Source organism: Drosophila navojoa, chromosome X (genome assembly GCF_054131105.1).
Source record: "Drosophila navojoa isolate 15081-1374.11 chromosome X, UAZ_NAV_1.0, whole genome shotgun sequence".
Classification (NCBI taxonomy): Eukaryota; Metazoa; Arthropoda; class Insecta; order Diptera; family Drosophilidae; genus Drosophila; species Drosophila navojoa.
This window is the reverse complement of record NC_142895.1, coordinates 12,871,516-12,885,410: the sequence shown is the minus strand read 5'-3', so window position 1 is coordinate 12,885,410 and position 13,895 is coordinate 12,871,516.

Genomic DNA, 13,895 nt, shown 5'->3' with positions numbered 1-13,895 from the left:
TTCGAGAAGAAAATGAAGAGGAGAAACGAAGAGTCGAATGCGATCCGTTCGCTGCATTATTCATGAGCCCAAACTGCAGCTGGAAAAGATAGAGAAAGAAGAAGAAGAAGTAGAAGAAGCAGCCGCAGTAGAGTCTAGTCCATGGTTAAATCAATGCGTATGACTCATCCAAAGTAAATGAAAGAAGAAAAAAATTGTCTGGCTTACAGACGGATTTTCCCCCAATTTTTCAACAAGAGTTGAGAAAGTGACACGTGCGTCGCTCTTCCTGTATGCATGTGTGTCTGTGTGTGAGTGTGTGTGTGTGTGTGTGAGTGTGTGTGTGTGAGTGTGTGTATAGTATTTAATTTGCCAAATACCCTGTAAGGCGAGAATTGTGTGCCAATGAGCGTGATAGACAGAAGGAACTCGAGAGTCTTAGCTAGGAATATTTTTATAATACTAATAATAAGAAAAGAAGAAAGAGAGAGAGAGAGAGAGAGGGAGATAGATAGATAGGGAGAAAGAGGCAGATGATATATTGGATGATATAGGATGATAGGATACACACAGAAGATGAGAAGTTGATAGAGAAAGGAAAACATAAATCTATATGGAGCGAGGAGGGATTGATAGACATAGGGAGGGAGTGAAGAGACATACATATAGAAAAAAAAGTCAGAAAAAGGGGAAACCATATGCATACATACATGGGAACCTAGAAAGAAAGAGATAAAAATACAGAAGGAAACAGGCAGAGAGGAGCAGATAGAGGAAAATAGAGAGAGAGAGAGAGAGAGAGAGAGAGAGAGAGAGAGAGAGAGAGAGAGAGAGAGAGAGAGAGAGAGAGAGAGAGAGAGAGAGAGAGAGAGAGAGAGAAATATATATATATATGAATATATTGTATGCATATATTTTTATATTTATATAAATATCAGATATTGTCACGTTACAGGGTATCTCAGTGTTTAGCATTCTGTGACACTCGCCGAATTCACACATATTATTTTTGGGTAATTTTTGGCGAGTTTTGGCAAAAAGGAAGAAATAAGAACGCTTGCCTCACCCCAGCCGCCCAATTGTTATGTCACATGCACATATGGCATAGGGGTGAGCCACCCTACCCTACCTAGGCGTAGGCACGGCACACACGCACACTGTGGCTGCTTAGGGTGGTTGCGCTGGGTAACGACAGCGGGAAGGGTCGCCGCAACCTTGAGCCGGGGCATAAGCCCATTGAAAAGTTAGGCAAGAGGGTATATGGGTTAGGTGTATGCGCTTGGAACAGCAGGAAAAGGAAGCGGCGAGGGAGGAGCAGGAGAAGGCGAAAGGTAGACAGAGGTGGAGAGCTGCTGGATACAGCTATTGTGAGCAGGGCATCTGGCAGTCGTGCATACCCGCCTCATTGCCACACGGCGGCTGTTGTCTTTCGGCTTGGGCTTGCCTGAGGGTTGAGGCGATGCACACCCTGTGCGTGCAGCGGCACGAATCGGGCCTGGGTTAACACACAAGAGGCGACATGCAAGCGACTCGATATCGTGGGCGTCGCACCAAACAACCACCAACAAAGGAGCAGCAGCACCACCAGCACCACCCGTACCACCCGTACCACCACAATCGCAATGGGCGAGAGGGTGGCTTGGTTAGGCGATAATCAGCTGTTGTTGCTGATGGGCAAAAGCCAAAGGCGAATGATCAATGAATAATGCAGGCCACAGAGTAATGCACTATATATGTATTTATGTACATATATATACATACATATATATATGAGTAATCACCCAAAATTGAAATATTATCGCAAATATGGGCGCGTTCTTTGAATTTTCGACTGGATGCAAGCGAGAGAACATTAAAATCTCATATAAGCATGATATACATACATACATATTTATGTATGTATGTGAATATAAATAAATATAATATTTGTATATACATACATACATACATGTATATATAGATAATAAATGCCCGCCGTCATGCCTTTAAATAACAAACTCAAGTGGAGCGAGTCGAAAGGAATTGAAACATTAAAGCAGCAGCAGCTACTTAACTCTGTCATACCCTAACATAAGTATACTTGTGTATATGGAGCATTTGAATGCACATACACACATAAATAACATGAACATGTACACGCACACAAATCAATAAACCACTTAACACTGTGAAATGGTGCTCAAATAACTTGCACTTAATCCACATACATATGCATATACATATAAATAATATATACATATGTACGCATGCATGTATAACTCTTGAAAGGGTATTTCTACAGCGACTTGTGCAGCGCAAGCTGCGCTTTCTTCTTGTTGCTTCTTTGGCGCTGACAAATTCGAGGCTCGCTCGCATGCAAGCAAAGAAGAAGAATGAAACAAAGAGCAACTGGCTCGATTGGCTCAGCGCAACTCTTTGGTGCACTCAATGAAGACGGAAGACGAGGAAGAGAGCGAGCGATTGTGTAAGAGCGAAGCTCAAGAGCATGTCGCATCGTTTGGTTTTGTCATATGGTGGGGCCTTGGCCCCGGCGTGTTAATTTATGGCAGTTCAAAAGGGCGTGGCGCCGGCTCTGGGCTGGGTGCTGAGTCTGAGTCTGGGAAGCGCTTCCGTTACTGCCAAAAAAAGAAAAAAGTAAAGTAAAACGAAGAGGCAGAAGAAGAATAATGAAATGAAAGAAAAGCAACAAACTGCAACGGCAAAGGGTAAAGTATGAGGGACAATTGCTGCAATATGAGGGTGTTTGACAGGAAGAGAGAGTGGCATGAGTAAAGGGGCGTCGCTGTCACTGCAAAAACCACATACGCACGCACCTACCTATGTAAATATAAATACATATATATGTACATATGTATGTATGTACATTAGCCAGCATATTGTGAGTCATAAAAGGAATTGCTATTCTTCATATTAATTTTTATTTTATGGAATTGGCCACACAACAGATTAGCTGGAAACAATGTGCATATACACATATACATACATATGTGTTTGTATAGTCTATGGCTTCATTATTTATAAGCAAGTATTTCCAAGTACGCAGGTGTTTTCATATCGCTAAACTATTAAGCTGCTTATCAAAAAATATGAAATTGCTGCAAAAATAAAACCGTCTGGGCTCAAATATTGCTGCGCCCAAGAAAGTACCAAACATTCCAGGTATTAAGAGAGTTAAACTGCTGCCCAAGCTATTGCAGCGAAAGAGAAGCAGAGAGAGAAAGCTTTCTAGTTCTTGAGCTGTGGTGTGTGGGCGGCAGATTTATGATCAGCGCTCTCACAGGAAGCTCACTTGAATACAAACTCGTGCGTTTGCGTATGTGTGTGTGTGTGTGCATAGGCGCTGATCAAAGAGACGCTCACTGCGGAAACGGAGGCGCATTAAAGAGGCCAAACACGTTCACAGCACTCACAAAATAAAAAGGGAAAAGCTGCATATGTACATGCATGTCGTATGTACATATGTATGTATGTATGTGTGTGTGCTTAAATTGAAGACCGGCAAAAATTACATTCACATCGTGAAAATCGTTAATATTCAACTGGCATAGGGACAGCAGACGCTGCGCGGCTCCCATAAGTCAGCCGAGACGCAAGAGAGCCCAGCAGCGAGTGGGTGAAAGAGAGGTGTGGAGAATGGAGTGGAGTGTGTGTGTGTGTGTTTAGGATATGCCGGCGGCAGGTAGACGGCAATGTCCGTACATAATCGATTTGCATAAAATAAAGTATGCAGGAATATATTCATGTGTGTGTGGGTGGGTGTGCGAGAAGTGTATGTATGCATATGTGTGTTTGTTTGTTTATTATACAATAATGAACAACTTAAAATGGATATGACAGGCGACAACGTTTTAGCTGAGGATGACGACGCGCTTATGTACATGATTCAATATGTAGTATGTACATATGTATGTAAGTATGTATGTATATGAAGATATAAAAATATACTTTAAATGCCTGTTGTGCGTATACATACATACATATGTACATACCTAAATGGGTGTGTATTTTCCGGCGCTTTGGTAACCTGTGCTCACACCCACGCACAAAACAGAAAAATAAAATTTCTGTACATACATACATATATGTATGTGTATGTATGTATATAGATACGCATAGATAGAGCCATAGAGCGCAGGGCGCGGTAAGTTCAAGTTCAAATTCATTTGTATTATTTTTCTTGCCTTTTGAGCGTTTTCCGGTCTGGTCTCTTTACATGCGGGTGCGTGTGTGTGTGTGTGTGTGTGTGTACATATGTGCTTGTGTGTGGCGGAGCGGCTAACTATGCTGGCACACGTCGCTGTATGTGTGTGTGTTTGCATGCTGGACTGGCCGGTGAGCGTGGCTAATGCGCATGCGCCCACACTAATGCACACGCTCTCTCTCTTTGCCTCTCTCTATGCTGAGCACTCTCGCGCTTAGAAAGAGCAGCTTACCAAAATGCAATGCCAAATATGGTTATAGCACGTTTGATGCATCAATCGGTCTCGTTTGTTCTGATTTACATTTTGCAACTCTCAGTAACTGAGCCGCCCCGCCCCGCCCCGCCCCCCTGCTACATTAGAACATTTTCTGAATGAATAGAGCTCATGTGGATAGACAGTTGAGGCTCAGTTCAACTGTTTGGCTCACAATTGAGTTGCGGTTGAGTGAATGATAACTAAAGCGATGCTCAAGTGGAGGGGCTTGGTTGCCAAATGTGGAGCATGAACATAATGGCGCTTTGATCAATTGTACATATGGTCTATAGACTACATCACCCCCTCTCTCTCTGCTAATGCTACATAAAAAGTGAAAACCATTTGAGTTGTGTCTAAAAAAGGGCATGAACCATTTTTCACATCACACAAGTTAAAATAAAATGAATGCAGAAAAACAACAACAAACCAAAAGCTACATACTAACAATACCGCTAATTTTAACGGTATTGCAAGCCAGCTGTGTGTGTGTATGTATATACAGATGTTTAGCATACATATGTATGTATATGTATGTATCTGTCTTTCACGCGCGCTCTCTCTCTATCTGTATATGTATGTATGAATGTACATATATATATTTACCGTTAGCATAAAATGCAGCTGTCTGTTTTGTAAGTGTTTTTAGCATCCCATTTATGCGCATGTCCACTCTCTCTCTCTCTCTCTGTCGCATCTGTAATACTGCCTTTTGGCAGTTGCTCTCACATGCAAGCGGGGTTGGCCAGCCAGAAATTCGCCGCAAATTTTGTGCCCAAATAGGGGCAATTTTTTGGTGACAGGGGAAATGAGCATCACAAACGTTGAAAAGGGATTTTTCTGTCTTTTTTGTTGAGCGTTGCTTACGCCTGCGCTCGCTCTCGCTCTCGCTCTCGCTCTCACCGTTGCACGTGCAATTTTTCACATGTGTTTGCCCTTTGCGCCATTGCGCTGACATTTGCCGGCCGCCTTTGCACACATACATACATATGAGCACAAACATATATTTATGGATGTGTGTGTGTGTCATTGTCATTGGTCTTAAGCAAACGAATTGTGAAGGTTATCAAGCGGCAAGAAATTGTCTACAGTCTGCTCCTTTGTGGCTGTCAGAGAGGCTACGTATGTATGTATGTGTGTGTACGTCTGTATGTGCGTATGTATGTGCGTGTGTGTATATGCGTGTGCTTTAATAATTATGTCATTTAGCTTAAGCAATAGATACAATTTGATTTGATTTGATTTCAGACAAAAGAAATTATGTATGCAAATTATGTTTTACTTTTGATAAGCCTGGGAAATAAAGGCAATATGAAGGGTAGGCACGGCAAGAGAGGGAGAGAGACAGAGAGAGAGAGAGAGAGTGTGTGTGTGTGTAAGAAGAGAGAACGATGGATATTCATGGATATTTCTAGAGTCTAGGGCAAAACTTGAAGTTATAAATTTGAATTTGGAAGGGGAAGAAAGAAGAAATACATGAAAACTATATGAGCTGAGCTAATTAGACAGATTTACCAGGAATTAAATATATATATAAGGGAAGAGCTATGCATACATAAGTAAATCGGTATATACATACATATGTATATAGGTACACATAGAGCAACTTTAATCAATTCAAGAAAATCTAATTTTATGCTAGTTTCATGCTTGATAACACTTTTCAATTTCGAGCGCTCGTTGTCCTTGCAGCGATAATTATCGATTAGTGCGATAACGATAACAGACAGACATATGCATACGACAAGCTAATTAGCCAGAGGGAAAGAGATAGCAGAGCCGATGTAAATGGCTAATGAGAAAAAAAAAAAAAACAAAACAAGAACGGAAAAAAGAAAAACAACAGATGAAACCATGATGAAACTTTTTACTATTTGCCTTTCAGCTCAAATGATTTATATATATGCACGTGTATATATCCAACAATATTTTTATTTGTTTATGTTGCGCGATAAGCAAAGAAGAAGAAGAAGAAAACAACAAAAATAAAATGAAAACGCATTATTGACGCAAAAGTTGCCTTTTTACCCACGTAATTGCCGGAGGGTAAAAAAACAGAGCAAATATCTAACCATAATTTGATAAGGGACAGATAAACGAACAATGTTATTAGATGATGGTAGGCAGACATACATATATGTATATATGTATATGTATATATGATAGATAGATACTTGTGTACATGTAAGTATTTTTTTTTATTAAGCAGACAAAAACAAAGTGAGGCGAAAACCCATTCCGAAAAGTATAAATAAAAAATAGGAAATATTAATTATATATATTAAGTATATATATTATAAATAAATATATGTATTATAAATAATTATATATATTATAAATATTGTTAATAATATAAGTATTATTAATTATATATATTATAAATATTATGTATAAAAGCATATCTATGGGGGCATATCTATATCTATGTTTTTATGGAAATAAACAACATACATACTTACATATGTATGTTATATGAAATTACTATAAAAATAAAAATTTTATAAATAAAAATTACTATAAAATATTAATGTAAGTTTATCAAAAAATTTCAACTCATTTATTTTTTGATTTTATTAAAATATTTGTAAAAATATTTTTCAATTTTTATGTATTTTATTTTTTTATGCAATAAATTTGTGAAATCGTATTATTTTTGTATAAAAAAAATAAAATAAAATAATAATATTTTTTACAATTTTGTTACTTAACTAATTATTAACCTTTTTTTTAAATTTATTTTTTATTATTTTATTTATTTTTTTTATTTATATTTTATTATTTTTAATATTTTCATAAAAATTCCTTAATATGCGAAAAACTCTACCATCTAAAACTTAGTTTTAATCCCTATAGAGAACTACGATCTAAGCAATTTTCCAGCGCCCAAAACTGTGCTGTAGCATTATATATTATATGCATATATATACATATTATATTATCAGATATATAAATCTATGTAAGACGTCAAACATCTATATATTCATATTTGAAAGTTTTCTGCTCTAGATACAAAGTTAACACTAAAAAGTTAACACTAAATTGTTGTCTGGCATTTTGGCAAGAAATTTTCCAAGTGGAATGAAAGTGGCTGAAAGGCAATGGAGATTACAGCATGGGGATTACGTGGACGCTAAAACAGTCGCCGACTTTTACAGTGTGAAGTGATATGGGATCGATGTATTGCTGGGAAGTGTGTGGCCAATGGCCAATGGCCATCATAATTGGCATTGGTCATCGAATCGCTGGAATCGATAAGATATCGGGTGCAGAGCAGGAGCAATTGGAGGAGCAGCGAGGGGGAGTGGGGAGCTAACTGTTGCCTAATCACATGAGCTTTTCATGGCAAGGTACTCGGCCATAAAAACACACACACACACACACACACACACAGGTAAATGAAAACGAAAACTGATTAAGAAACCAGAACGAAAACCTATAACATTTGATAAGAGTCGATTTGCAGTGCTATACGGTTGCATGGGGGCGGGATTGGGGCTTCGGGGTAGTGGCAATCACAATTTAGCCCTGACGCAACATGTGACACGCTACAACAGCTCCACATTTGATTCTCTGGGGGGAACTTTCAGTTTTTGTCTAACGAAGCGATCGTCGATCGCGGTGTGCTGCTTAATATGGCCACGACTGTAGCGTTTGCTCTGGTCTAGACTCGGCTGAGCTTTGTCGCGCCGTTCGAGGCGCAGCAAAGCTCGACGACTTTACACTGGTGGCACAGCATTAATGGGCATGCTTAGTGCAAAACTAAAGAGAGCCAAGTACCGTAGTGAACAGTGCTGGCATAAATATTGATACCGTATTGGACTGCGTATAAGTGAATGTGTATCGTGCATTTGAATGAATATATGAATATAGGAATGTATGAATATGAGTGTATGAATGTATGAGTGTCTTAATGTATGAATACATAAATGTATGAATACATGAATACACGTATGTATAGATATATGAATATATGAATATATGAACATATGAACATATGAATACATGAACATATGAATATATGAACATATGAATATATGAATATATGAATATATAAATATATGAATGTATGAATATATGAATATATGAATGTATGAATATATGAATGAATACATGTATATATGAATGTATGAATATATGAATACATGAACATATGAATATATGAACATATGAATATATGAATATATGAATATATGAATATATGAATATATGAATATATGAATATATGAATATATGAATATATGAATATATGAATATATGAATATATGAATATATGAATATATGAATATATGAATATATGAATATATGAATATATGAATATATGAATATATGAATATATGAATATATGAATATACGAATGTATGAATGTATGAATATATGTATACATGTGTGTATGAATGTATGAATGTATGAATATATGAATGTATGAATATATGTATACATGTATGTATGAATATATGAATATACGAATGTATGAATGTATGAATATTCATAATATATGAATTTACGAATGCTTGAATGTACATATGAATGCATGTATATGCATGTATGTATGTATATATTGTATATATGTATGTACATGTGCATGAAATTTCCTTTCAGTATATGTATGTATCTATATGGGTGTATATATACATACATATATATATGTATGTATGTAAATATTCATATATATTTTTGCAATCAATGGGAATCAATGTGATTAGAGGTGCCAGAGCTTAATAAATTACCTAATTGATATTTTATTGCATTCACGTTATTTTCAATTAAAGCAAATCTATATATGTATATACATATATGTATGTATTTATGTATATAGCTGTTGCACATATTCATATGAGATATACATATATGTATATACATATATTTATATGTCCAATACAAAATTAGGCAATTATCATAGATAACATTAAATGCGAATTTTGATGGACTGAATGGAAATAAATATTTCCGATTAAATATACATATATGTATGTATATATATATATATACATATATCTACCATGGAATACGCATGTATATACATATATACATATACATAGTATGCACATGACTCGTCTGATAATTGTTAAAGTACCTCAGCATTATAGATGGATCTCTGTTAAACTGCTCTGGATTGATCTATGGATCTGCTCTGTAGATCCACAAATGCTAGGAAATAGAGTTTTGATAATAATTTCAGCTATATTGGGAGAAACAGAGGTATGTACAACATAAATGGACTTTAACCAAAAGAGAAATTCATTTTTTTTTTTTAAATTTATTTATTTAATTCAATTTATTTTTTATATAATATATATATATATAAGTTTTCCCAAGTGTTTTTATACTTTTAAGAGAAATTCGACATAAACATAAAATTTGAATAGATTTTTTTGTTCATTTTTGTTTTTGTTTTTTTTTGTATGAAATGCACGCATTGGAAGTTCCGAGCGCTTTTAAACAATTATATATAGAAATATATATAAATTTACACACACATATATATTTATGTATTTTGGGTGCTCAATGGCCAGATAATAAAGTAAAAAGTACTACTGATCGAAATTTCAGTCAGAGGAGCACCGAAACTTTATACACACACACATACATATATATGTATGTATGTATATAAAATAAATATACATATGGTAGATCAAATAGAATGAATGTAAAGAATACATAATTTAAATTATTGCTAAATATCTTTATACCTCTTTCTCTCTCTCGTTCTCTCTCTCTCTCTCTCTCTCTGTTTTTTTTTAAGTTCCTGTCCAGCAGTTCTTGAGTATAGAACTATATATATGTATGCCTGTTTATATACGTTGTTTATCTCTTAGTGGATCAGGCAGAGTTAGATATATACAGATATATGTCTATATCTATATATATACATATACCTTATATAACTCTGAATGTATGCAAAAAATAGTATGTTTTCTTGTTCACATAGTTTTTAGATGCATATTTGAACTGATCTCAATCTATTTTTTAAATATTTATTTTACTTATTCCTTTTATTATCAACATATAATTTCTTAGCTTAATTCAAGTGGTATAATGGATATAATGGAGCTGGTTTGTTTCTCTTTTTTTTATGGATTTGCATTCAGTATCAAATATATATATATGTACATATATATTTATATATATATGTACATCTGGATTTTTTTTTTTTTTTTTTGTATATGGATATGTTTTAATCGCAATTTTTATCGGAATGGAATTTTTAGCTTGTTTAAAAAAACATTTGGGCTTTCAAAAAATATATTTTTTGTGGTATTAAGAGTAATAGGAAATTTTATAAAAAAAATTTGTTTTTAGTCTTACGCAGAAAAAAGTCGAAAAAAATCGAAACCAAAAATGATTTGTTAAAAAAAAAAAAAAATGTAGAGAAAAGCTTACGCAGTTTTACAATCAATATAATTATATAGTTAATATATATATGTATATTGTTTATGCATATGTAGTCGAGGTCATAAAAATAGCAGCACAACTGAGCACCAGATGCTGAAGAAGAAGCAGCTTAATTTTCCCCCATCTCAGTTAATTTTATGTTAATAAAAAATATTCCAATTCAATTTTTTTTTTTTTTTTTCACAACATTGGGGTTCTCTAACATTTAACACGCAGTTGCACTATTTTTATGACCGCAGCTGTTTATAGTAAATAGACAAATAATTATGTACTTTTAATATATAAATGTTTTTTTCCTCTTTTTTTCTATATTTTTAATAGTTTATGCGCTTATCTTTCGCTTCTCTCAATGCTTATATGCTGACACACATACATGAATCTATATATATATATATATATATATATATATATATATATATATATATATATATATATATATATATATATATATATATATTTTTTTTTTTTTATTTATTTATTTATTTTTTTATTTTTTTTTTTTAGTATTTCTCTTATATATTGTTGCTTCTTTCTTATTTTTTGTTTTGTTTTTATTTAATTACTTTTATTTTAGTTTTAGTTGTATTTTTTTTGTTTAAATTTTATTTTAAATATCACGGCATTCAGCTGAGGTCTGATCTGATCTATGTATTGTTTTAGATGTGCTTCACTTTTTTCATATATATTTTTCTTTTCTGTTTGCATATGCTTTATGGCTTTTTGCTATGCGATTCGTCAACAATTGTTTATAGGATGATGATATAAAAAAAAAATTAATTAGTTATATTATTATAATAATATCGATAAAACCAATTAAACGAAACTAATTGAACTAATGCGTTTCATACACCAAATGACACGTGCTACAGCGTTTGCCACTTCATCCTAGGATTAATCAAAAGCTTACAATGTGCTTTCATAACAAACCGGGTGCATTTATATATGAAGAGCTTTCAGCTTGAGTGCAAACAGTGCCGCTTAGATCACTGGGCAAAAGTTTTCGTTTTTAAAAGTGAGAGCTTTAATGTGCTTTGAAATATTGCGCAAGTTTTTCATACGAAAGCTCGATTGATTGCTAATAGGTTTTAATAGATGTTGAGCGGAATTGGCGAAACGTGAGTGAAAGTTTAGCTTAGCTTTTTAGCTTTCCAAATTTAGCTCACATATGTGATATACCGTTAGGTGAGCTTTGAACTGGCGAATAGCTCTTAAAATGCATGAGCTTTTCGCTTTTAGCTTTGTGAAATTACAGTTTGAGGGCAGCTCTCGGGCGCTTGTAAGCTTAGCCTGGAGTAGTTGCATCTGAAAGCGTTTTGCAGCACTGTTTCTCAGCTTGTGATTAATACCACGATTAAGTGGCATTTGTAGCCTCGTCTCATTCGATACTTAAAATAATAACATGATAAAACAAGCACCGAACTAGAGGTGATTTTTTTTTTTGTTGATTTTTGTTTGTTTTGTTTTGTGTTTTTTTTTTTTGTAGTTTTTTCTTTGTTTTTTTTTTTTTCCTTTTGTGTGTTTGTGGTAATTAAGAAGGCTTCTCGTTGGTTGGATCTGCATTGGCGCCATCTGTTGGCGACTGCTTGAACAGCTGCGTGCAGATGCGCCGCAAGTTGAAATTGTCGCCGATCAGCGTCGCGCGCTGCATGAGACGCACCGCCGATGGCCTCTGGATTAACTCTCACAAATTTGGCAGGCCATCGTTGCCGGACATTGGCTCACAGCCGGAACCGGTGATGGAGACGGCAATGGAACCAGAACCAGCAACAGAACCAGAACCAGCACTAGCACCAGAGCCGGCATCAACAGACACTGGCGGGGCACTCTCACTGAAATGCATTAGATTCGTCTCCATCATGAGGCCGTTGCTGAGGCTCAGCGGCGGCGACGACTGCGACGGCGGCCCTTCTATCGAGAGGCGACTGTTGGTGCTGATGCTGCTCAGGCTGAGCTGATCGTCAAACACATCAATGTTCACAACGGTCGCCAGCTCCCCATCGATGCCGACGGCGGCGGTGTTGAGCTGTGGCTTCGGCAACAGCACGCTGCCAGCAACTGTTGTTGCGGCAACAGCAGCAGCAACTGTTGCTGCTGCTGCTGTTGGATCGGCTGTTGCTGCTGTTGCTGCTGCTGCTGCTCCTGCTGCTGTTGACTGCGACGTCGTTGGCGGCGGTGGTGGTGTTATGCTCATTGGTTCCGGTTCCGGTTCCGTTTGGGGTTCGGCTTCGGTCTCGGCTTCGGCTTCGGGTTTCGGTTCCGGCTGTTGCTTGGCGGCATTTGCATTGGCATTCGGATTGATGCTCAGCCTTTCGGGCTTCATCAGCAGCTTGTTGTTGCCAGCCTGGAGAGCTGTTGTTGTTAGAATTGTGTTGTTGTTGTTGTTGTTGTTGTTGGGATTGTTGTTGTTGGCCAAGCCATCCATTTGATCCATGCCAAAGCAGTTGCCTGCATGAGAAGAAAAAAAAAAGAAAAATACCAACAAGATTATTAAATTTATGTTAAATATTATTGATTTTTAACTAAATTACGCAGCTTAAGCGCAAGTTTTTGTTAAAATTTCATAGATGCAACATTTATTACGTCTCATACCAAATTTCAGACCCTTTGCTTCACTAGCGACTGAGTTCAGTGGGTCTGTTGGGAGTAATACTGCCATATGGATTGCTCTACAAGGACAACACAGATAGCGAGCTGTCATATATCAACAATTGCATATAGGTTTATCAAAATTGAAGCAGCAATCAGTTTTCTCTTCTTGTCTTTAAAATATGCTAAATATGAAAACTTTATTATGAACTCTATATGATCTAGTCATACGATCAGATTGCTCTTGACATATGCAGTAGAGCTAATACTAAGAAGTATATATATCAAATTTAGTTAGTATAGCTATGCTAGAAGACTAGTTCCAATAGTTTATTTTACTATATATAGGATTTAGCGAGGTTACTTCCGTACGAAACTTAAAAAAAAAAAACAGTTTTTTAAATAAAAGTACAACAATTCATTAATTAAATAAAAGTAAAACAAATATCTATAATAATCACTCCATTTCACTGGGTATTCCGC